Source organism: Macaca thibetana, chromosome 1, assembly GCF_024542745.1.
Source record: "Macaca thibetana thibetana isolate TM-01 chromosome 1, ASM2454274v1, whole genome shotgun sequence".
NCBI lineage: Eukaryota > Metazoa > Chordata > Mammalia > Primates > Cercopithecidae > Macaca > Macaca thibetana.
Window position 1 is genome coordinate 77,669,421 of NC_065578.1, and position 25,553 is coordinate 77,694,973.

Genomic DNA, 25,553 nt, shown 5'->3' on the forward strand with positions numbered 1-25,553 from the left:
TTGAAAGGCACAACAGCTGATTATTCACTCTGTCTTTCTGAGCAGTGATTCCCAAGTGCGGAAAAATAATATCAAATTTTGTGGTGAGATGCATGTATAGATTGAAAAAATACATTCAGCATTATCAAATAAGTTTATAACTGAAAATGAAAAGGAAACCTGTTATTTTAATAACACAAATAACAAAGAAGTCAAATTCAGCAGCATCTTTGGTTGGTATGGATACAGAGAAGCCACGGTGATTCTCCACTGGGATACTCTTTCCCAAGAGGGACAGTGTCACAACCTCTGGGGATGGGGGCAAAAATAGTTAGTCAGCTCAGCTCTAGGGGAAGTTCAAGGTATTCCTTCTCTGCCTTCACTTCAAAGCCACCCCAGCCCCTCAAGAAGGAGAAGCTCTGGCCTAGTCAAGGAGAAAATGCAGTCATCAGGGTCACAAAATGGATTTTTAATACAAGGAAGTACAATACAGTGGAGTGAACATTTTTTCTTTTTCATGTTTTTCTCTGTTGCCTTTCTTCTTTTCATGTTCCTGGTGCTTAGGGAGCCTACATACTCCTCCTGCTTGGGATGATCAGAGTGAAACCTTAGGAAAAAGAATATTCTCTCTTTTTCATTCTTTTCCTGACATCAGAATAGAAAGATCCTGACACTCAAGAACCATCAGTAGATGGCGAAAGGTACAGGGTTTGTGGACAAGGCTGCTAAAGGCCTGTGTTTAGTCTAGACCTTATTATGCTAAATGGGCCAGAGAGATCCTTGAAGCTTACGAGACACAGCTTAGCTCACTAAAGAAAAGGAGGTGATAGAAACTTGGAATTGAAACCTTAGCTAAAATAGACATACATTTACCTAGAATATCCTTGAGCAGTTTGTAAAGTAGAAGAAGTGCAAGATTTATTCAGTCCTGAAGTTGAGTTACAATTCAGCCAGAGTACAACTGGGACAATAAACAATTACCTAAACTCTCTGAGCCTTAGTTTCTTCATTTATGCAATGAACATAAAAATGAACATCTTCAGGATTGTTGAGAGAATTCAATGAGAAAATGAGTGTGATAACTCTGAGCGCAGCTGAACCTGCTCCATAATGGGTACCCAACAAATTGTTGCATTATTACTATATTTCACATCAGTTCCTAGTGAAGTTCTCCCTTGGAGTCAAGAGAAAGTAGGACTTTCAGACAATAAGTGGAATAAAATATTTTATAAATTAGTATAGAGGTAACATATACTGAATACCTATATAGAAACAAAGAAATAGGAGACCTCAATTCAAAAGGTGTACCTTAGTAAGCCTTTCTTTTAGAATAACTCTTCTGGGTCACATTCCATGGTTGTTGGAGGAAATATTAGGAAAACAACATTAGAGTAAAATTAGGACATTTTGCTAACATGTCTGGTTTGAAATAAATAATCTCATGATCTTAAGAATAAGCATAAAATGACATCAAGGGACACTTCTGTTACTCTCAAAGAAGTAGAGAAGCTGTATATTTAAATGTGATAACATAACTAGACACTATAAACAAAAAGATATTTGGTAATGCTGGTATGTTAAGGTTCTGAAGAGTGTTAGAAGACATCATTGTAATAGTTGGCACACTTTTCAATGGAGTAGCTCTTTGGATGTTGTAGGATAAATTACTAGATGCCTACCAAAAGCTGTTCCACCTCTAGTAGCAAGACACAGAATTACACAGCTACCCTGCATTTTCCATCCTCCTTTCCAGTCTGTGGTTGGGTAAGGTCCTATGACCAACTTGTCTCCAATGGGATATGAGAAGAAGTAAGGTGTGATACTTCCAGACTTGGCCTGTAAAACCTTTCATGTGACTCCTCCGTGGGCTTTTTCCATGGGATTCCATGGGATTCCATGGGACGGTGACATCCAGAATGACTATGGAAGCTTTGTGTTGAAAATGCCAGTGCATCTGGCAGCCTAGGTCCCAGATTAACTGGGTGGAGAGGACTTACCACCCTGATCCCTGCCAACCTGCCCATTCTGGATTTGAGTGAGAAAACAAATAAGAAGCAAAAACAAACTCCCATTGTGTTGGAATCATTATTCAAATGGATTTATCTGAATCCAGTCATTCTGGATTTATTTGTTTGTACTTTGCACTTTGACCTACTTTAAACTTTTGGTCAAGATGGTGTTTTAAGGTCATTCTTTGAAGTTTGACATTTGCTTCAAATATATAACAAAGATAGAGAAAATACAATTAATGTGTTAAAAGATACCTTGAAACAAAATAGGCAGTAATGAGAAGGAAGGATATATAAATACAAAAAGGAAACAATTAGAAATCTTGAAAATAAAACATGTAATTATTGAATTAAAAACTCAATAGAAAGAATAATGCCTACATTGGCTTAGTTAATAAACAATGGATTGGGATTCAAAAGTAAGGAATTCAACTAGAGTGATGAAGAGAAACAATCAGTTAAAAAATATAAAACAGTTTATGATAAATGAAAGTTAGATTGAGTGGCTTCAACATGCACCCAATAGGAGTTTCAGAAGATAATAGAGTGAATTCTGGGAAAGCATTAACTAGAAAAACAATGAATAAGAATTTTTGAGATTTGAAGAAAGATACTAATCTTCACACTGAAATGTCACTCTGAGTACCAAACTGGAAAGTAGGAATAAATTCACACTTGGAGACATTATGATGAAACTGCAGAACATTAAGTACACAGAGAAAATTGTCAGAACTATCAAAGAGAAAGGACACTTAGAAAAGTGCAACAAGTAAATCAATGGAAGATTTCTCCTCAGGAACAAAAGATTTCTATATGACAATAGAACAATAGCTCTAAAGAACTGAGAAAAAATAACCTCCAACCTGGATTTTATACTGACTTAGTTATCCTTGAGGGTGAAAACAATATAGGAATGTGTATTACCCACACACAGCCATGAAATAAACTATTAACACCTTAATAAGTAGAAAAGTGAACCCAGAGAAAGAATATAGGATACCAGAATCAACAGTGATAACAAAATTTTCTTAAAAATAAAGAATAAATGCAATTAATTAATGGCTGTGCAGATAATTTTATATGTTAAAAGCAATGTGAGAAAAGTGCTATAAATCAATTATTTGATGAGAGAGGGATATAATGGGTAGTCACATGTAAAGTTCTTGTTTAAATGACAAAAAGATATTTAACTGGTCTAATTTTTCAAAGAAAATTTATAATAAAGTATTAATAACTTAGCTGCTGAAACTCAGTAGTTCAGTACATATTTCTTTCCCTCTTTTTCCTTCCTTCCTTCCTTCCTTCCTTCCTTCCTTCCTTCCTTCCTTCCTTCCTTCCTTCCTTCCTTCCTTCCTTCTTTCTCCCTCCCCTCCTTTCCCTCCCCTCCCCTCCTCTCCTCTCCTTTATTTCCCCACATCCATTGACTAAAATAACAGTGTTCAATATGGCAAGGAGTACTCTTAAAAGCATCTTTTATACATGTATTTTTAAACATTTCATTACATGCAGTACAGTGGCAACTAAGTTTGTTTCCTGATGATGAAGCTGCCTTTGCAAAATTATGACAGTAGAAGAAATCTGCCATAGTTGACTCCATCTTGCTTCTAACCTCCAAGCTGCCTTTGGGCATTCCTGGGCATAGGCCAAGCTCACTTTGGGACAAATTTAGTTTATAGTTTAACCTTAAAACAAGGATGATAATAGCCCTGCCCAAAACTAAACTACCTTTGTAAAACTAATGAAAGTTCACAAAGTTAGGATTATGAGAGGGGCCTGAATTCTGCTAAGATGTAGGTGTAGTTTCTATAATTACTTACTGCCTAGGGGTTATGTGGCCAGAGGTCACAAGATTTGTGACTTCTCCAATTGCTCCTATAGATAATATCACTATTGCAGAACCAAAGATTGGTCTTTTGAAATGTTTTTCAGGCTCATTCCACCCAGTCCTGTGACTCATGACTCAACTGGTCCTGTGGACCCCCAATCAAGAGATGGACTCAGCTCATGAGGACCATTTTCCATACCCTAAGACTGCATCCACAAGTATGCATCCCATCACCCATCACCTAGTCACCCGCCTACCATACTATCCTTGAAAATCTCTAATCTTCAAGCCTTCAGGGAGACTGATTTGAGTAACAACTCTATCTTCTGTGTGGCTGGCCTCATGTTAATTAAACTCTTTCTTTACTGCAATGCCATGGTCTCAGTGAACTGGCTTTGTCTGTGCAGCCGCCAGAAATAACCCATTGGACAATTACAATAACCTATATTGCAACTGGTGGGTGAGCTAGGTAGTGGTGGTGGTGTCTCTGTTACATGCTATTATTCAGTCACCCAGGCTGAAAAATGCTCTATCCTCAGCATAGGGCTTCCATTGTCCCTTAGGACATTGACATATAGCTGGCTAGGGGTGGAAGTAGAGGGAATGGAGGTTTTAATGGGCCAAGTTTGGGAGTGGCATTCCTCACTTCTGCACATATTTCATTGGCTTGACTATAGCTCAGTCATGTAGTCATATCTATCCAACTTCAGGGGAGGCTGGGAAGTAAAGTTCAGCTTTGTTCCCAGGAGAGAAGGAGAATGGGTTTTCCACAAGTATGTATTTTCATAATTAAAAGTAGCACCCAAAGAGTAAAGTTGCTATCTACAATTTCCAAATTTGCAGAAGAACAAAAAGGACCATAGAAATGTTCAGTCATCCAAAAGAAGGCAAAAAAAGAGTATCAAGGAAAGAGGATGGCAAACAGAAAATGTAAAAGAAGATGGTAGAAATCACTTCAAGTTGGTAATCACGATATATGTAAATATATTAAACACATCCATTAAAAGGCTATGTGATTGGATTAAAACAATGTAGTTCCGTGTGATGCTTAAGAGACACACGTATAAAGCAAACCCATACATAAAGCTGGAAAATTAGAGGCATAGAAAATGACATATTTGTCCAATATTAACAAAAAGAAAGCTTGGATAGCAAGTATTGGTATATATCTATAAAATGATGCAATTATTTATAAGAATAAAGAAGAATCTGTTAAATTTACTTTTACTGTCCTATTGAAAGAATCATAATACTCTAAAACCACAGCCATATATTGTGTAATGATGAGGATACTTCCTGAGAAAATGTATCATTAGGCAATTCTGTCACTGTGTGAACATCATAGAACATACTTATGCAAATCCAGATGGTGTAGCCTACTACACATGTAGGCCATGTGGTATAGTCTACTGCTCCTAGGCTACAAACCTGCACAGCATGCAACTAGACTGAATGCTGTAGAAAACTGTATGGATCACAGTGATATTTGTGCATCTAAACATAGAAAAGGTACAGTAAAAATACAGTATAAAAAAATAAAAAACAGTATACTTGTAGAGAGCAGTTACCATAAATGGAGCTTGCAGGACCAGAAGTAGTCTGGGTAAGTCAGTAAGTGAGTGGTGATTAAATGTGAAGGCCTAGGACATAGTCCCATACTTTGGTCAATAAACATTATTACCAATACAAGGTGTAATCTAAACAGAAGCCAAGAATACATTAAATGCAGATCCCTTGTCTAACCTTCTTCTCACATGTCTAATTTATTCTCTGACTTTGGTTAGGATGAAGTGACCCCAGTTGAAAAATATTTAAATATCACCCAGAATAAATATTTGCTTTGGTCATAATCACAAACTTAATTGATAGAATTCCAGTTTGTGTTTAGAGAAAGTCAATGGAAAAGTTTTGGGAAAAAAGCCACTTTCCTATTTCTCCTCCAGGGGTCTGCTGTTGATCTGGGGGCAATGTAAAACTATGTTCAAATATATATATTATTGATTTTACTAAGTAGTTCACTTACAAGCTCTGATTGAGCATGTATGATATGTCAAGCACTGTTAAGAACTAGGCTACAAAGACTATGAGGCCTGACTCATTCTTTTCAGGCATAGGCATACCAATACAGGAAACAGAAAAGTACAAGTTGCGGGCAGTGTAGGAAATGCCATGAGACAAAGCCTGCGGTACTATGTGATTGCGGACAGAGAGGCAAGTGTTTCTACAGGCAGAAGCCAAACCAGCTGCTGAGTAAATTTCTAGATTTGCTTGATTCTTGTCATTAATTTTCAAATGAATAACTAATAAAGGAAGCTAAGTGGTCTATACACAAATATCTAGGGAGTTGTTCATACAAATTTCTTTGATTAGCTAGATTAAATCAGGTCAGTTTAAACATCCTCTGAAGAGGCACCTCCATTGGTAAGACTTTTCAGAAGGCTTCAGCTACAAATGGCAAACAGGCATCCCGGGAATAAACTGACTAGGACATGTGAGCATCTCTTCAGTTACTTAGCTTAGTCATTGTTTCTAATGTTTTGCGGTCTCAAAGAACCATGTGAGTCAATAAACCACATGTAACCAAGAACAGAAGGTGCTGGCTGAAGGCTATTTTGTTTTTTTTTCTTTCACAATATTAAAACAAAAGATTGAAGGACAGAACCTTAAAGATCAGAGATAGATAGATAGTTAGATAGAATTTCTAGAGGTTAAACGTTTCTCCCTCCTTCAACATTTACCTACTTTCAGAAGTGCTTTCCTAACATGAAATGTGCTCATTTTGCTAGAGGGCTGTTCTAGTTATTTATTACTGTGTAATAAACCACACCAAAACTTAGTGGCTTAAAATAACATTGTTCATTCTGCCTACAAATCTGCAATTTTAACAAGGCTTGGTGGAGGATGACTGCTATGTTTTTCACATGATTTCAGCTGGGGCACTTTGACTATGGCTGTTGGATCCACTTCTGAGATGGCTTGTTCAATGGCTAACAAGTTTGTTCTGATGATTGGCTGGTAGCTCAGCTGGAAAACAAGGCTGGAGGCCTTGAGCTTCTCCATCAGAGTGCTTGGACCTCTTCACTACAGTGCTTGGGTTTTCTCAAAACATGGTAGCTGGGTTCCAAGAGCAAGTATTCCAAGATCCGGAAAAAGAAACCATGCCAGTCTCTTAAGGCCTAGGCTTAGAAACTGTCACAACATTACTTCCATAATCTATCAGCCAAAGCAGACACAGAGCCCACCTGCATTCAATAGACCTCACCTCTACAGGAAGAAAGTGAAAGACTTTGTGGACATTTTTAATCTGCAACAAAGGCCAAAGCTCAAGGCTATTTCTGTCATTATTAAGCACAATGAGAGTATTGGGGCCAAATAAAGAGAAAGGGGAGTATCACTCTAAGAAATAGAGGAGTTAGATGGATAAATCCAGATACAGTAGCCTATAGCTTCCAAAAATGATTTTGCTGCAGTTTGATTAGTTCTACCCTTCCCAAGAAGTGCTAATGCTTTTGTAGTTGTAGGGTATATTAGTCTGTTTTCATGCTACTGAAAAGAACTACCAGGCAAGGCACAGTGGCTCACGCCTGTAATCCCAGCAATTTGGGAGGCCGAGGCAGGCAGATCACCTGACGTCAGGAGTTTGAAACCAGCCTGGCCAACATGGTAGGTTTAGTAGGAACCTTGTCTCTAATAAAAATACAAAAATTAGCTGGGCATAGTTGTGTGTGCCTGTAATCCCATCTACTTGGGAGGCTGAGGCAGGAGAATCGCTTGAACCAGGGAGGCAGAGGTTGCAGTGAGCTGAGATCCTGCCACTGCACTTCAGGCTGGGCAACAGAGTGAGACTCTATCTCAAAAAATAACAAAAACAAAAAACAAGCAAAACAAAACAAAACAAAACAACAAAAAACCCCTACCTGAGCCTGGGTAATTTAGGAAGAAAAGAGGTTTAATTGACTCACAGTTCCACAGGCTATACAGGAAGCATGGCTGAGGAGGCCTCAGGAAACTTACAATCATGGTGGAAAGTGAAGGAGAAGCAAGCACATCTTACCATGGCAGAGAAGGAGAGAGAGAGAAAGCAAAGAGGAAGTGCCACACACTTTTAAACCATCAAATCTCATAAGAACTCACTATTATGAGAGTAGCAAGGGGGAAATCCTTCTCCACCATCAAATCGCCTCCCACCAGGTCACTCCCCCAACCCTGAGAATTACAATTTGACATGAGATTTGGGTGGGTACACAGCCAAACCATATCACAGGGATATAGAGGCAGATGTAAAGGATGGTAAATTTTCCTGTCAGGTCAATTTTAGCGGACTCATTATTCTAGAAATTGTCTCCTTTTTTTTTCCTTTCTGTGCTTTTTTCTTGGGATAATTCTAGAATCCAATTTTGTTTCCTCCAATTTACTACTCTAATTTTGTACCCTTATATTTATTGCTCTGTGCTCATTTCTTAAACTGACTATTGTATTTTCTCAATTCATTGAGTCCAAACAATGAACTGTATCCTTTCTCCCTTTCTTTTATCTTATCTCCTCATACCTACTTCTCTGTAATTTAAATAGATTACAGATGTGATGAAAATTTTTGACTACCTAATTTGATTCTCAAAGAACATATTGAGAAGACATATGGTTGATTTCAAGTGCTTTATTATAGGGCAAAACCAAATGGAAATACCTCATCACCTTGAGTCCAAAGCAGTTTTTGTTAAAATCATTAATTTTATCAGGCAATGTGATACTACTGTGATAGATACATTAAACATACTTTCAGCTGTTTATTTGCATCTTAGAATATTTTGTCAGTTTTAAATTTATGAAGATGTTAAGGAGCATCAAAGTTAATTGATGGTTAATTGCATATAGATAGATGTCTTAAATTAGTCTTAACATAAAATCAGATAATTGATCTTCAATTATTCTAGATATTAAGAAAAACCTTTAAAACACTGAATAATTATCTTGAGGGTCTTCATTGACAATGTGTACATTTTTGGATACTTATTTTGGTCTTAACTTACCAAAAAGATTTTATGATTCATTTCCAAAGAAGAAAAAATAATTTTCTGTCTGTCTCTATTTTCCTCATTTTTCCCCTTAAATAACAAGTTACACAAAAGAAAAAAGATAACAAGGTAACAAGGTTGTTTCACATCATTATTTGCTGAAGACCAGGTCCGAGAAGTACATGTTCCTATCTTCTTGTTACTTATGTACAAAATGAAAATCCTTAGATTAGAATCTCCTAATAGATTTAAGATCCCTATTAGTTAAAAACACACATTATTTTTCTCTGGATAACTTATACGCTGGCAGTACATGAAGATATAGTTGATTGGCTGAATAGGAGAACAACATTCTGTGGCTAAATCTATTCCACACACCAAAAATTGGATCTGGGCCTGAATGCTAATTAGGGATTTAGCACTGAGCACTTGCTGTACAGGAACTTACTGTAATAGGTAAAGTTCACCATTCTCTGTAGCTAAACAAACCTATGTTAGAATATAGAAAAAATATATTTCTTAAACTATATATCTTTTCAAATATCATGAACAGAGTAAAAGTTTGAAATATATGTAGAAGTTGTGACTGGGGTGAGAGGATCATTCATTTATTCACCCACTTAGCAAACATTTATCATATAGTGTTTAAACAAATTTGTTCAACAAATCATCAAATATTTATTAACTGCCTATTATATGGCAGGCAATATTTTAGAAGCCGGGATATAATCATTGAGCAAAACAGACACAAATTCCTGGTTATGTGGTATTTAAATTCTATTAAGAATAGATAGAATACAAAGAGTGACCTTTATCAATAACAAGGGTTAGTTGGAAGAAGTAGGTCAGTATGAGACTCAGATTGTCTTTAAATTAAATCTCTGGATTTGTTACACTTTCCCATCCATTCCCCAGTAATACTGGGCTAAGACAGGCCTCCTCACATTGGGGCAGACCTGTGCCAATAACTAGCACCTGATAGGAACAAAATGGAGAGAATGCCCAATTATTACCAAATCCATCAGTTGGATAAGCTCTTCCATATCCCCTGGGGAGAAGTGAGTAAAGGGGATAAAAGTAGAAAATGTTTCCTGGAGTGTTAGAGGTATAGGGCAACCATGTTCCCTTCTACATAGAATTGTTGGGGATTGTGTCCTTCATTGCTCTCGATGGACCATGGAAACTCCAAGGCCAGGTAAAAAGCAATGGTCAGCAAGCTTCTACTCTGTGGAATCACAGATAATAGCAACATTCAACATAACATATCTTGTTTCAGATAAGATCAAATCTACAGTGTTTACTAAGAGGCTATGATGGGTATCATGATAAGGTATTGTGCTGGGCATCAAACGGGAACACGAACATCACAAAGACACACTGTAGCCCTTTAGGAGCTTTTGTCTAGTAGGGAACACAGACAGACGTTTACTAACGACAAAGCTATGTAGAGTGTGGAAAAAGTATTTGGGAATAATAAGTCTGGGAAGTATTTCAGCAATAGGAATTGTGAGAGTTTTCTATAAGAATGTATTTGACCTAGGCCTTGAAGTTCCAGATCAAATGCTCTCTTTCCCATGGAGCCTTCTTTTATACAGCAGGAATCAATCTCTTCCTCAAAATTCCCATGGCAATTTAACTACCATTTCTCCCACCCATGTACTAATCAGGCCTGACCCTGCTTAGCTTCCAAGATCAGGCACATTCAGGGTGGTACGGCCATAGAACATAACTAACATTTCTTATTGTGCTTATGATTCTTATGCCTTATCTATTAGGTCATTGTGATGAATCTGTTATTTCTCTTTTATACCACAAGCCATTAAAGACAGGAAACATGTCTCACCTGCAGTAGGTATTTGAGAAATGTTTCTCGAGGTAATAAACAGTAAACCTATAATGGAGAAAATTTGTTGAGGTGGCTACTAATATTTCTCTTCCATACTTTTTTTGCCTTATGAAAATGGAAGTGGTGGCATCTCCATGCCTCACCCTGTGTATGACTACAACCACATAAGGAGAGGTGACCCCAACCACTTAACTGCTTTGTCCATGCATTCAAATGTCCCTTTAAGTACCCTTGTTGCTTACTTTCTGAGTATTTGCATTTGTGGCTTTTCTCATAGAATAGAAATTTTTTGTCAGAATAATTATATAGACCTTGATCCAGAGGGCGACAAATAAGAGCCGTATGTTTTTGTAATTGCCTTCCATGAACAATTTGGGAGTATGGAACTCCATTACGATTTTTCTATTCTTCTTAATGTATTGTAGCTCTTTCTGAGATTTTTATGGGCTATGCATGGTTTGAATAGCACACATATAATGAGAAACAGATTATAATAGTGCAAGTAAGTTTTTTAGAGAAAAATTATCTGTGGCTGTTCTTTCGAATTAAAGTCTACCACGATTAAGATAACTATGAAAGAATTGCTGCGATATTTACTCAGCGGCCTGAAATAACAGACGAGCAATATAAGAATGGCACTCTAGAATCCTAAAAGATTCTCTTTTCAAGAGCTTAAATTGACAAGACTAATAACCGGTGCCAGCAAACGCAGAGTGCTGAAAGCATCATTTCCACACTACCTTTCTGATTTGTAGGTGTGGCTCTGGCCTCAGCTGGCAAGGCTTCTCTGAGTTTCACTTTACATGAAGTTGAATGTTTCAGTTGTGTGGTTTGGCTCCTGCTGAACTGCATTTAAAGCACTGGATGAAACTCCTTAGGTCTGAGGCTATGTGAATCAAATCTGATGAAAACGCATGTTGATGGGATTTCACTTGTTTCTTCTCAAGTTCCCCAGGCCTGTGGTATCTTTAATTCCTGCTTGCTAGGTGTAGTCTTCTATTCTTGTTTTTGCTTGACACTCTAGAATTCTTGTTAAAGAGATGTGAAATTTATTATATATGCACGGTCTCTTAAAAAGATGCCTTAGTAAGGTACTTTAAGTCCTGATGGCATGGAACTCAAATACCATTTTCCAAAGCAAAGTGAACATTTCCCGAGATAACTTAGAATCCTAGACACTTAGGAAAACTCATTAGAGCGGATATTGTCAACCAGATAGTAAAATTTAGTGGGTCTGGGATTTGGCTAAGTTAAACTGCTCCAAATAAGAAACACAAAGAAATGCACTTCAAGATTCTCAGAGTTCTAAGTGATCCCCTCTTGCATTCATATTACTCAATGGGAATCATGCGCCTGCCATTTGGCCTGCTCTAGAGCAGTGCTTCTCTGTCAGGGGTGATGTTCTCCCTACCCCCACCCCTGGGGACCTTTGCAATGTCCAGAGACAGTGTTGGTTGCCACAACTGGTGGGGTAAGGGGTGGGGGAGGTGACTGGCTGCAAGTGGCATCTACTGGGTAGAGGCCTGGGAGGTGGCTAAATATCCTACAGTGCACAGAGCAGTACCCCTCACAAACAAGAGTTACCTGGCCCAAAATGTCAATCCTGCCCTGTTTGGAAACCCCAGTCTAGAGATAACTAAGAGGTAATTCTGATGGTTGTTCTTTATCAGCTTTTAAATTTATAGGAGGAAGGGAGGGAGGGAGAGAGAGAGAGAAATTTTGTTATAGCAGTCATTTAAATGGGATTTACATTTACAGTTACAATTTTCAATGTAAATATACTTTTGTGGGTTTGATTTTTGCCTTAAATGCCACTGTGATTAAAGAAATCTGTGAAAGGTGAGAATTCTACCAAAGGTGACAATTATCAAGTTGAGAATTGATTTTTCAGGTCTTGGCTCTTGGGCTACATATGACTTGTTGCCTAGAGAGATGCTCTTCTGGCAATATTCAGGAATATTCAATACAAAACTGGGGGCACTTACAGTGGGACAGACACTGCAGGGCTCTGCTGGGTTTTAAATACTTGTGTTTTAATGATACTTGTGTTTTGATGATAGATGTACTGTACCTCCACGTATATATGGCACTGTGGCCTGAATAAGCAGGTGCTAAAGGAGATGAGTCATCTGTAGAGCTCCATCCTGTAAAGCTATATTAGCTTAAAGGTCACAACATCATGTCTCTGAGATCTTCCCTTTCCTCTTTATTCCCACTGCTGCCCCCTCAAGTCTTGTCTCTTATTAATTTTTATCCACCACTAGAGTTCTACATTGTTTCTTTTTTGGTCTTCCACTTCTATTTGTGCAACCCAATAGCAATTAGCGTTTTTGAAGGTTAATGATTAATTTTGAACCCATCAGTCCTCTGCTCAAAACCTTTCAATTTTCACTGCCTACCCAATAAAGCATGAATTTTTATCATTTTATAATCCCCCTCTGCTGTACCTAATTTTTCTTTCACACATGTATTTTTATTGTTCTTCACACACTCTATACCCTAGCCAAACAGAACCACCTGCCATTCTCTTACATGTCCTGTACTCTCCTGCTTAGGGGTTTTCACTTACTGGGTTCCCTTTGCAAGAAACAGCTCCACGCTTCCCATTACTGCCTGTGTATATCTTATTCTTTCTTCAAAGATCAGGACAAATGCACTGATTCAAATCTCTTCAGCTGGAAGTTCTCTGCCTTCTCTGAACTCTCCCTGCTTTGAACTTCTCTTTTTCTCTTAAGATACAAAGTATTTTTATTCTTTATTTGTAAACCCTATGTTATTCCTTTAGGGGAAAAAAGGAACCTGGGTGAAAAGGAGAATGGCACTATGATGTAGAGCAGTGATTCTCAAGCTTTCTTATGTGTGCAAACCATGTGGAACCTTATTAAAACCAGGTTCCGAACATGGACAGAAGGAGGGGAACATTACACACTAGGGCCTGTTGGGGGGTTAGGGGGAAGGGGAGGGAGAGCATTAGGACAAATACCGAATGCATGAGGGGCTTAAAACCTAGATGACAGGTTGATAGGTACAGCAAACCACCATGGCACATGTATACCTACATAACAAACCTTCACATTCTACACATGTATCCCAGAACTTAAAGTCAAATAAAATAAAACAAATGAACGGAAACAAAGAAACCAACAAACAAAAAACGAAACCCCAGGTTCTGATTTAGTAAGCCTGGGCTGGGACTGAGAGTCTGCATTTCTAACACATTTCTAGGTTGCTGCTGCTGTTGTTGCTCCATGGACCACACCATGAGTAGCAAGGGTGTACAGGATTTGGAATACAACTCCACTTGTAACTTGCTATCCTGCTAGGTCCTAAAGCCACTATCCTGTTATCCTAAAGCCACTAGCCAGTTAGAAGAAGAAATTCTAGATCTTTGTTTCAAACTCCGTCTCGGTTATTACGAATGGCTTGATAATGATGCTGTATGACTAGTGTCTGGGTTGGGGGAATCTTGGTACAAGGGCACTTTAGTGAGTGTCAGACTTCAGCCTTCTTACCTAACCTTTATCATGGGTGTTCAAGTTTCCCATGATCTTCTGCACCGGTACCTGGTTTTCTCTTAGTCGCCTGCTAGAACTGGACTAGCTCTTTTCCCGCTCTTCCTTGTATCACCTGAAATGTATTTCCTGGCTTGGATGCTGAGGCCTTAGTTGCCTGCCCTTCTCTATTTCTCCGCCCTCTCTCAGGTAGACTTCTGGATTGTTAGGTTCCAGTAGGATTGAGAGTATTGATTCATTATTTCGATGTGTATTTGAGTGTTTACTATGAGCCAGCACTGTACTGTCTTCAGTCTCAATTAGTTTAATCCATTTCCTTGTCCAAATCCCTATTTCCTGCTGAGAACTTCCTGACCTGGTTCATACTGCTTACAACATTATTTACATCATGAACTTTTAACGATTGTGAGGTTTAAAAGGATTAATGATTGTGAAAGCCCCCTTTAAGCTAAATGCTAAAATGATGTGATTATTTTGTATTATAATGTATATGAGTAAACACAAAAATGTATATTAAATAAGTAAGTCTAATTTCTTGACTTCATGTAAGCCTAAAAGGGTATTTCTTGTATGCAGTAAAGACTCAGAGGAGGAAAATATTCAGTAATAAATCTCTGATCTAGGAGTATCAATACAACTAAGTTTGGCTTCATGCACGGGTGACTTGATGGGCATTTACATGTATTTTCACCCAAGCACGTCTTCCCAGATAAGTTGTTATAGTACCTGAAATAGTCACCGTTAGGGATTTTCTTCTTGGAGAAAATAGCTGTGGAAGTTTTTAGCTAAAAAGAAATGTTCTTAGAAACAGGTAGTTTTTATGAGTTGTTAATTCCTTTGAAGGGATCTGATGATCAGATTAGTTGCTATCAATTTTGATAAAAGAAAGCAGGACCCAAAAGGGAAGAAAGACTAAAAAGCAAGGAGATCTTGAGACAAGAAACAGAGGAAAATCTTAGAGAATAGACCTCAGCATTCTAGTTGGCAGGGCAGGACAGATCACCTTTGAAGCTGTGCCTGGCACAATAGGTGAAGCAAGCCTGTGCTTGTGGAGGGAGGAACCAAAAATTGGAACATCCTTTGGAAGTGTTGTCTGAGTCAGCTCGGGGTGCCATAACGACATACCATAAACTGGGCTTCAATAACAGTTTTCTCAGAGTTCTGGAGGGTGAACGTCCAAGACCAGGGTCCCAGCAAGTTTGGATTCGAGTGAGGGCTCTCTTCTTGACTTGTAGACAGCTGTCTGAAAGACACTATCTTCCTCATTTGCTTCAGGTATTTGTGTTTTCTGTGTTGAGAAGGAGCTGTGACTTAACTGAGCATAATTAAAAACTTATTTGATAGTAGATGGTTTTATCAATGTGACACATAACTACATCACTTTTTTTTGCATCCTTCTCTGGCTTGCTCTTGCTCGTATTCGCTACTCTACTGGCATCTAAATAACTTGCTATGTGGTCTTACAGTGTTATATGCACACAAAAAGAAGTGACTCCTCAGTCTTTCAGCTTAAGATGCACACTCTCCCACTAAATAAGTTTTAATACATTGTTTATTTCTTACAAATTGATGACAATATTTTTAGCTTCATTTTTGATTGTGGTAAAATTCACAAAAATTTTACTATTTTAACCAATTGAAGTGTACAATTCAGTGACAGTATATTCACAGTATTGTACACCAATCATCACTATGTAATTCCATAACATTCTCATCACCCCAAAAGGAACTCCTGTACCCACTAAGCAGTCGCTCCCCATTCCCCACTCCTCCCAGTTCCTGGAAACCACTAATTTATCTGTCTTTATATATTTGCCTCTTCTGGATGTTTCATATAAATGAATCATACATTATGTAGCCTTTTGTGTCTGATTTCACTTAGTTTTCACTTACTGTAATGTTTTCGAGGGTCATCCATGTTATAGCATGTATCAGTACTTTATTCCATTTATTATTTTTTTATTTTTTTCAATCTTAATGTTATTTATTTATTTATTTTATTATTTATTTTTTTATTATTATACTTTAAATTCTAGGGTACATGTGCACAACGTGCAGGTTTGTTACACATGTATACTTGTGCGATGTTGGTGTGCCGCACCCATCAATTCGTCAGCACCCATCAACTCGTCATTTATATCAGGTATAACTTCCAATGCCATCCCTCCCTTCTTCCCTCTCCCCACAATAGGCCCTGGTATGTGATATTCCCCTTCCCAAGTCCAAGTGATCTCATTTTTCAGTTCCCACCTATGAGTGAGAACATGCGGTGTTAGGTTTTCTGTTCTTGCGATAGTTTGCTGAGAATGATGGTTTCCAGCTGCATCCATGTCCCTACAAAGGACACAAACTCATCCTTTTTTATGGCTGCATAGTATTCCATGGTGTATATGTGCCACATTTTCTTAATCCAGTCAGTCACTGATGGACATTTGGGTTGATTCCAAGTCTTTGCTATTGTGAATAGTGCCACATTAAACATACGTGTGCATGTGTCTTTATAGCAGCATGATTTATAATCCTTTGGGTATATACCCAGTAATGCGATGGCTGGGTCATATGGTACTTCTAGTTCTAGATCCTTGAGGAATCGCCATACTGTTTTCCACAATGGTTGAACTAGTTTACAATCCCACCAACAGTGTAAAATAACTGAATAATAATAGTCTATTATGTGGATATACTACATTTTGTTTATCTGTTTGTCAGTTAATGGGCATTTGGGTTGTTTTAATCTTCTGGCCACTGTAAATAGTGCTGCTATGAACATTCATGTACACATTTTTTATTTAGACACGTGTTTTCAATTTTTTTGAGTATATACCCAGGATTGCATTTGTTGACTCATATGGTAATTCTATGTTTAACTTATTGGGGAATCGCCAAATTGTTTTCCATAGCAGCTGCCCCCTTTTATATTCTCACCAGGCAATGTATGAGGGCTCCAGTGTTTCTCCTCTCCTTAGCATTTGTTATTTTCCATTTATTTGAATATAGCCACCCTAGTGGGTATGAAACAGTATCTTGTGTGGTTTTAATTTGCATTTCCCCAATGTCTAATGGCATCTAGCATCTTTTCATGTGCTTGTTGGCTATTTTTTATAATTTTGGAGAACTGTCTATCCAAGTACTTTGCCAATTTGAAAAACTGGGTTGTGTCTATTTTTTGTTGATTTGTAAGAGTTCTTTATATATTCTGGATGCCAAAGTCTCATTACACATATAATGTGCACATATTTTTTCCATGCTGTGATTGTATTTTCACTCTCTTGATAATGTTCTTTAATGAACAAAATTTTAAATTTTGACGAAATCCAATTTACCTATTTTTCTTTCTTTGCTTGTGCTTTTGATATCTTAGCTGAGAAACCGTTGCCAAATCCAAGGTAATTAAGATTTATTCCTACGTTTTCTTTTAAGATATTTATGTTTAAATAAAGTTTAGTGCTCAAATTTAGGTCTTTAATCAATTTTGAGTTAATTTTTGTGTATGGGGTCCTACTTCATCCCTTTGCATCTAGTTGTCTCAGCACTAGTTCTTTTTTTTTTGTTTGTTTTTGTTTTTGTTTTTTGAGACGGAGTCTCGCTCTGTCGCCCAGGCTGGAGTGCAGTGGCGTGATCTCGGCTCACTGCAAGCTCCGCCTCCTGGGTTTACGCCATTCTCCTGCCTCAGCCTCCTGAGTAGCTGGGACTACAGGCGCCCGCCACCGCGCCCGGCTAATTTTTTGTATTTTTAGTAGAGACGGAGTTTCACTGTGGTCTCGATCTCCTGACCTTGTGATCCGCCCGCCTCGGCCTCCCAAAGTGCTGGGATTACAGGCGTGAGCCACCGCGCCCGGCCTCAGCACTAGTTCTTGAAGATTATTCTTTTCTCATCAGATGATCTTGACAACCATGTCAACTACAAATTGATATAAATGTAAGGATTTATTTTTGAATTCTCAATTCTACTTCATGGATCTATGTGTCTATCCTTATGTCAGCATGCTAGCTGTTTTGACTACTGTAGCTTCGTAGCAAGTTTTGAAGTCAGGAGATGATACTGTCCTTTGTTTTTACTTTCTTTCATTGAGTAAAGTAGTCTCTGTTCAGATGCTACTTTCCTTTCTTTCTTGTATTGTATGTGGTGGGGCCACAAAACTGCCCATAGCTGTGTGAGAAGGGTTTTTGGGTGCATACATGAAAAGAAAGGAGAGCATTTGTGATATTACTTGCAGTTCTCTATGCTTCAAATCTTTAAGTGAAAGTCAAATGCAATGTGAACTTTATAGTTCTACATAGACATTACACTACATGTGTTTGTTCCTGTATATTTATACAACCATGCTGCTGTTTCTCTAAGATAGATTCCTTGAAATGTGATGGCTATGTATCCTTAAATATGTGGTAGCACTTGTAATATACTGTTATCAGTTGTTATTTGGACTAAGGAAATATGAAAGACTAACAAGAATTCCAGCAATGATGTCGTAAAGGATTTTATAAAGAGAACACTAACTCACAAAGTGATAGAATGAACATCATCATTAGCAATCATTTCCATGTGGTGTTATTTTACATACAAATGAGAATCAAAGCCATGCCTTGCTTATGTTGCTCCCTCTCTTCCTGTACAGTCTTCTGGTGAATAATGATTTACAGGAAGCAAGCCTTGTTCTTCAGGTAAGTCTTCTCACTGTCTCTAGCTTGCCTTCTCTAATTCCTTTTCCCCCCAGCCTCACTCTAGAATAAAAGATTCTCACTTGGGCAGTGCTTCTTTCCTTTGCTCTGTTGATTTTAGAGATGTCTTTTATAACACCTGCTTCTTTTATTTGTTCCAGTTATTTGCTTGCTTGTTGTTAAGTAAGAACATATTTCTTACTCATCTTTATGCCCCAGTTGTTGAATGACTGAGTAAGTGAAGGAAATAGGACTGCATCAGATTGTCCAGTGAGGGAATGGAGACTGAATGAAATGGGAATGAAAATTTAAATAAGATTACTATAATTAGTGGTAATTAACAAGATTACTATAAATTATAGTATCTCTAATTTCTAGAATTACCATTCAAATGGTATATTATTCAAATGCATCTGTAAAGAAAGGAAGGCTTGGCTCTTTCAGAGATAAATATGGTTTAGAAATTTTGTTGTTTTCACAGAATGGAAGGGTTATGGAAGGAAATAGCAGAAACATTAGTGGAGAGATAAGATAAAATATCATTTCTTAAGCTAAGACTTCAGGAATACTCTAAGGTTCAAGTTAAAAAATCATCAAGATTTCTGGGAATTCACTAGTGGAGTGACAAGAGTGAGACAAATGTAATTTTGAAGTAAACATCAGTAAAAATAAAACAAGAGAAAATAGTTTAAAATACACTTCTATTATATTTCTATTTATAAAAAATAATCTTCTTTATTATTTTATTATATATACTTGCAACTATGCAAAATAGGTTCTGCAAGTATATCTTCCTCCTTTCTCTTTTATCAATTCACATACTTAAACGTGGCATAAATTAGATGACATATTTTTACTAGTAAACTGATAATATATTATTATTGAGTTATATTTTTTAAGATTTTTTTTTTTTTTTTTTATTCAAGCTACCTATTCCCTGGCTGCCTTGTCATAGCTGCTAACATTTCTGGTGCTATATGTTAATATCTGGTTGAAAATTGTCACAGAACTTCCTTGAACTTCGATGTGGAAGTCACAATTGGTGCAAGTGAGTGCTGAGGTGGTCCATTGAGTTTGTCATCAAATTGGCCATATCCATGGATGGGATGAGGTACAGGCTGGGGAGACAAGCAAAATTATTGATCACTTGCCATCATGAGTCTTACTGTATGTAACACAGGGAAATTATAAAAAGCCAAGAGAGAAGAAAGAAAACTTTAACACTAAATCTCAACCCTAATGTAGAAAATAATTATATTGGGAGTACGCAAGGTTAAGTGTTGTTTAAATAAAAGAAGTTGAAGACAGTTACCCTTATATATGCCAACTTCCATTAGGGCCACTATGGCATTAATTTCATTTGTTGAGGATGGTAGTATTAAGACTAATAAGTCTTCTGATTTGCTGAACCAGCTCATGGCTCTACATATGCTATTGTGTGAATTTATGATGCAATCTTGTTAGTCTGGTCATATCCCTGAGACCAAAATGACCCTTCTGCTCTGTCTTGTATAACCGTCTGAAATGCTAGATGTTTGTGTAAACATATCAAGTGGCGAGGGCTGAGCCAATGTAACATGCTGTTTGCTCCCTCAAGCATTGGAGAAGTTTGGCTCAACATTTCATGCTGATTTCCCTGAAGTATTTTGGATCCCTTGACAATGATGCAGTTTAGTGTTTTCATTAAATAGAAATTTCTCTTGACAGGTGGATACAATTTTATTCCCATTGACTTACTTACAATCTTTTATGAGTGTCTTAAAAGTGCTTCTTTCAGAAATTTGGAATTTACTGCCAAATTAAAGAGCTCCTAGCCTCCCAAATTACTTAAGACTGTTCAAAGTACTCAAGACAGTGCAAACTCATGGAGGAAGGCTTGGACTGGGGGTGCATTTGGGGGTGATGTTACTTCTGTTGGAAGCATGGATAGGGCAGGATTTCCAGGGGATGAGTAGGAGTGGTTGCCTAAAGGAATACATGTGAAACATATATCCATTTTAGTGTTCAATAAATACTGTTTGTGGAGGACTACGTGCAAACGAAGCAGGGCGTTCCCCGTAAGTCCTGCTCTCCCAAACGAAGCAGGTCGTTCCCAGTAAGTCCTGCTCTTGCAAACGAAGCAGGGCGTTGGGGGCCTGTTTGTATGTAAACATCTTGAAAATCCAGAAAGTCAGGGAAAGGTCAGAAAAACAACAATGTGTCTTGTGACTTGGCAACATTCCACAAACGACTGTATAAAATAAAGCGGAGCACGCCATTCGAGGCGGCTGCCATGTTTGTCTTGTCTTGTGTTGTCTTGTATGTTCATTCCTTTGTTTAGGAAACACGCGGACCCCAACACTGTTGGTTGAATGAATTATGTTTTTGTGTTCTTCTTAAAGAGATTCTACATATAACTTTTTATCAATTTAGAGGGAGGGCACAGGGAAAGATAGGACATGTTACTGCAATAACATAAAGGATTATTGTTTGGCATTTGAGTAACAAGATTGCACCATCCCAATGACATTTTTCACTCTACTTAATATTTACATTATTGCCTAGTATATGTAGATATGTTTGGGACCAGGATTATTCTATCTATACAGTAATTTTGTTTCATATTATAATCTTACTGATCCATAGTTAATATTGGATGCATAAATGATAGATTATCTGAATTGCCAAGAGGTAATTCAGTGAGGTATTAGTGATGTAACATGAGAGAGTTTATGTTGCTTTTAAATTTGTACTCTGAGACGAAGTTAGCAGTTAATATATGAACATGATCTACTGTTAGGTTGAACATCTCTGGTTACATTGGATTCTTCAACAGGGCACCAAACACATGGCAGGTGGTTTACTGGATGACTAGCGTAGGATAATATATTAATATTAGTATATTAAAGTCCGCATTACTAACAACTGAAAGTGATTTGGAGAATATGATAGTTTTTACCATGTGTACTTTCTAAAATATGCTTGGGATATCCTTTTATTTTAGCAGAAGTTATAGGACCTCAATTGAACCTATTGGAAGATTTTGAAGTAAGTAAGCTAAAGATCAACTATGAAACCAAGACAAAGTCAAGGTAGAGATGTCTTAGAAGCTATACTTTTCACTTTACTTAAGAAAATATTTAGGAAAATAAAAATTTATTTTATTTAGGAAAGAGTTCCCACCAGGATAATAAAATATAAAATATCATTTCTTATTAGATGATGAAAATGTTCTGGAATTAAATAGTTTTGAAGGTTGCAAAACTTTGTGACTATGCTAAAAACCATGGAATAGTACACTTGAAAATGGTGCATTTTATGCTATATGAAGTATTGCTCAATAAAAAAGAATATTAACAAATTGTGAGAAGAGTGTTTATATGGCATTATTAAGGGTTAAAGTAATGCATTAGCCCTATAAGATTCAAATTTCATGCTATTTCTAACTGCTTGAGAATGAAATCAAGGGAACATTGGCTTCTTATTAGAGGTGTCTTAGCAATCTTCGTGAAGGAAGAACATGTAAAGATTAAAGTCATGTAACAGTCATTGTGCTATGAATGTAGGTATTTTGTTTATGTAGGTGTTTTAAAGCTATCATTCAAACTGAACAATTGCCTTTAAGCAATACAGTCCAATAGTTGAGATACCAATTGTTGAGAGACCACAAACCTCTAGAAACTAGAAATAGTAATAGTTTGATTACAAAGTTTCCATCTACTAACCACAGTGGCAACATTCTTTGTAAAAAGCTGTGATAATCAGAGTTAAAGGTATCTTTGATGACATTAGTTAAGCAGAATTACTCAAGAAGGAGGGAAAAGACTTTTATAAATCATAAGAATAATTAAATGTTTAAGAAAACAATGAGAAATGACAATTACTTGAAAAAAATTTTAGTGAGAGAATAAAAAATCATTGTGTACACTTCAGAATGCCCACGGCATACTTTGCAAGAGTGCTGTTTGAGGTGGAAATGTAGAGGTCTGGTCCAGGAGTCTAGTCACGGCAACACATCTAAGTGTTGGTATGTTTTTGGGAAATTAATTTGAATTCCCTGAGTTTGCTTATCTTTACTTGGATACTTACTTGGATATCCTTACTTGGTTACAGGACAGAGAGACCAGATGATCTATGCTATTTCCTTCCTGTTCTAAAATTCTATTCTTTTAATTAATCAAGAGACAATGATTGATAGATGTATAAATTTAAAGTTGCCTCTAGATTACTTAGCTAGAAAAATAAATCTGGAACTCAAATTAGATTTAAACAGCTATAAGCACTTTTAGAAATAATAAGGCAATTTAATAATTGCGATCTTTTTATAAATCAAAATTGGAATTAAAAATATGTACTTTAGCTTCCGAGATCAGACGAGATCAGGCGTGAAACCATCATTCTCAGCAAACTATTGCAAGAACAGAAAACCAAATACCGCATGTTCTCACTCATAGGTGGGAATTGAACAATGAGATCACTTGGACACAGGAAGGGGAGCATCACACACCGGGTCCTATTGTGGGGAGGCGGAAGGGGGGAGGGATAGCATTAGGAGATGTACCTAATGTAAATGACGAGTTAATGGGTGCAGCACACCAACATGGCACATGTATACATATGTAACAAACCTGCCCGTGGTGCACATGTACCCTAGAACTTAAAGTATAATAAAAAAATATGTATTTTAATGCCCTACATTTTAACTCTCCAGGTAACATTATAAGCACTTCAATAGAGTCCACTCAAAAATAGTGTATCTGTAAATGCTTAATGTTAAAACAGGCTATCCCCTTCATCATTTAGCAAATACTTGTTGAGCACCTGTGATAAATCAGGCACAATTCCAGGCCCATCCTTGCCCTCATGGAGCTTACATTCTTGCGGTGAGAACAGACCATAAATGACAAGCATAATAAATACATAAATTATGTTATATGTTGGAAGGTGATAATTATGGAAAATAGTTAAAAGGGTATTTTTATTTCTGGGGGTAAAGTGCAATCTTAAATAGGTGGTTAGGTGTAGATAATATTTACTTGTAGCCTCAGAATATAGGTTTAATATACTCATTTATTCAGTAATTTAACAAATATTCATTGAGCACTTACTATATTGTAGTGTTTGTGTGAGGAGCTAGGAGAAAGGGAGTATGGTCTTTGATTGCATGGAGCTTCTATTTTAATAAAGGAGACAGATGTTAAATAAATCCACACTACATATGCAAGTACACATTGTTTTAAGTGTAATGAAAGGAAAGAGCTGGAGGGGGCCTATTTTATGAGAAGGATTAGAGAGAGCCAGTCTCTCCGGGACAGAGACCTTGAGTGAAGATATATATTTGTGAAGAGTATTAAGGAGAGTAGTAGGTTTTACATTTTATTTCCAAATTCAGCAAGTTCAGTGCCTTCCTTTCTCTAAAAGCAGTCATGCTGAGAAACAGACTTGTCTACTGGCAGCCTGCTTTTGTTTTGGCCTACAATGGAGTCTCTTTAAAAAGGAAAGAAAAAAAAAAAACTAAAAAACAATCTTATTTCCACTGTTGTCCATTAGAATAATTTGAAAAATCCAAGTTCTTGCTCTCTTAGGATCTTGTAAAGAATCTAAGCGCTGAGCAGATGTGAAAAGTTCTGGAACATTTAAAATCCTTTGGCTTAATGGTGTATTGTGACTTTTTTTCTGCACACCTTTCTCAGGTAGTAACTGCATTATCTACCACCGGATACTCATCTTTCTGGCCAGTAAAATTCAGGTCCAAAATATCCTTCTCATCTCATCTTTTGTAGAATTTGTTTGTTCATTGAGAACAAAGGAGACTTATTTGAAGCCTCATAGGAGGGTGTTCTAACATTCTCTTTAAAAAGTCTAACAGTCCTTGTCAGTATACTTGAAGTTTGTGATAGATATGGAAAAGCGTGACTGACTGTGCTTGATCCTGTTTTTGCTGCTTTTATAATTCATAAGGGCCATTTTATTGCAGTTTGGCATGGTTTGGTATTATTGTCAGTCAGTACTTATGTAATATTTTATAATGGAAAAGTGCTTTCTGGCCGTTTATTACAGAAGCCTCTGTTATCAGTGACAAATAGTTCTAGGAGGCTGTTCATCACACAGCTTTGTCTGCTTTATAGTTTCAGCTAAAACACTAGAGCGTTTGCCAACACTAAGAGGAGGATTCAGTACAACAACTTTTCCAGTACAATAATTCTTTCTTTGGATATGAAGTCATGGGATTTTCAAAACTCCTGGTAAAAAATATTGGCTCTTTTGGATGCATTTTTGTACTGACAGAGGAATGATGTGGAGATAATACTAGAGGATTTGTTCAAGTCTAGAAAAGAAAAATAATAAAATGCTTTTAAAAGTCAAGCATCTAGTTAAAACATGGATGGTTCTAGAATTATTGAGGGATTGTTTCCCAAGGTGGTCCTCTATGACTCATCAGAATAGCATAATATTTAAGTTTTGGAGCAGACAAGGCTGGGTTCAGATTCTTATTTCCACCACTTACCAAATGACTATGTGAGGGAGAAACCATCAAAAACATTACTGACATTGAATTTCTCACTTTGACGTTGGGCAAGCAAACCACTTTAAATCCCTGAGCCTGAATTTTCTCAATTGTCAAAGAAGGGTGTTGTTATCTTTGTTGAAGGTTAATCCTTGTGAGAATTCAATCAGATAAAGCCTAGAACAGAACAGTACACATTTGTTCAATGATTCCTCTCTTTA

At 37.1% G+C, this 25,553-nt stretch overlaps 1 long non-coding RNA gene across 4 annotated transcripts in view; it reads left to right on the plus strand.

Moving 5' to 3' along the window:
• Window positions 1-25,553, plus strand: part of LOC126963415 (uncharacterized) — a 90,566-nt gene that overhangs the window by 54,837 nt on the left and 10,176 nt on the right. Inside the window, exon 4 of one of the 4 annotated variants that reach the window (XR_007729063.1) lies at window positions 3,918-4,061. The exons of the other annotated variants lie outside the window; for them this stretch is intronic. This is a non-coding gene — a long non-coding RNA (uncharacterized LOC126963415). Of the gene's footprint in view, window positions 1-3,917; window positions 4,062-25,553 lie in introns of those variants that run through there. 4 annotated transcript variants of the gene reach the window in all.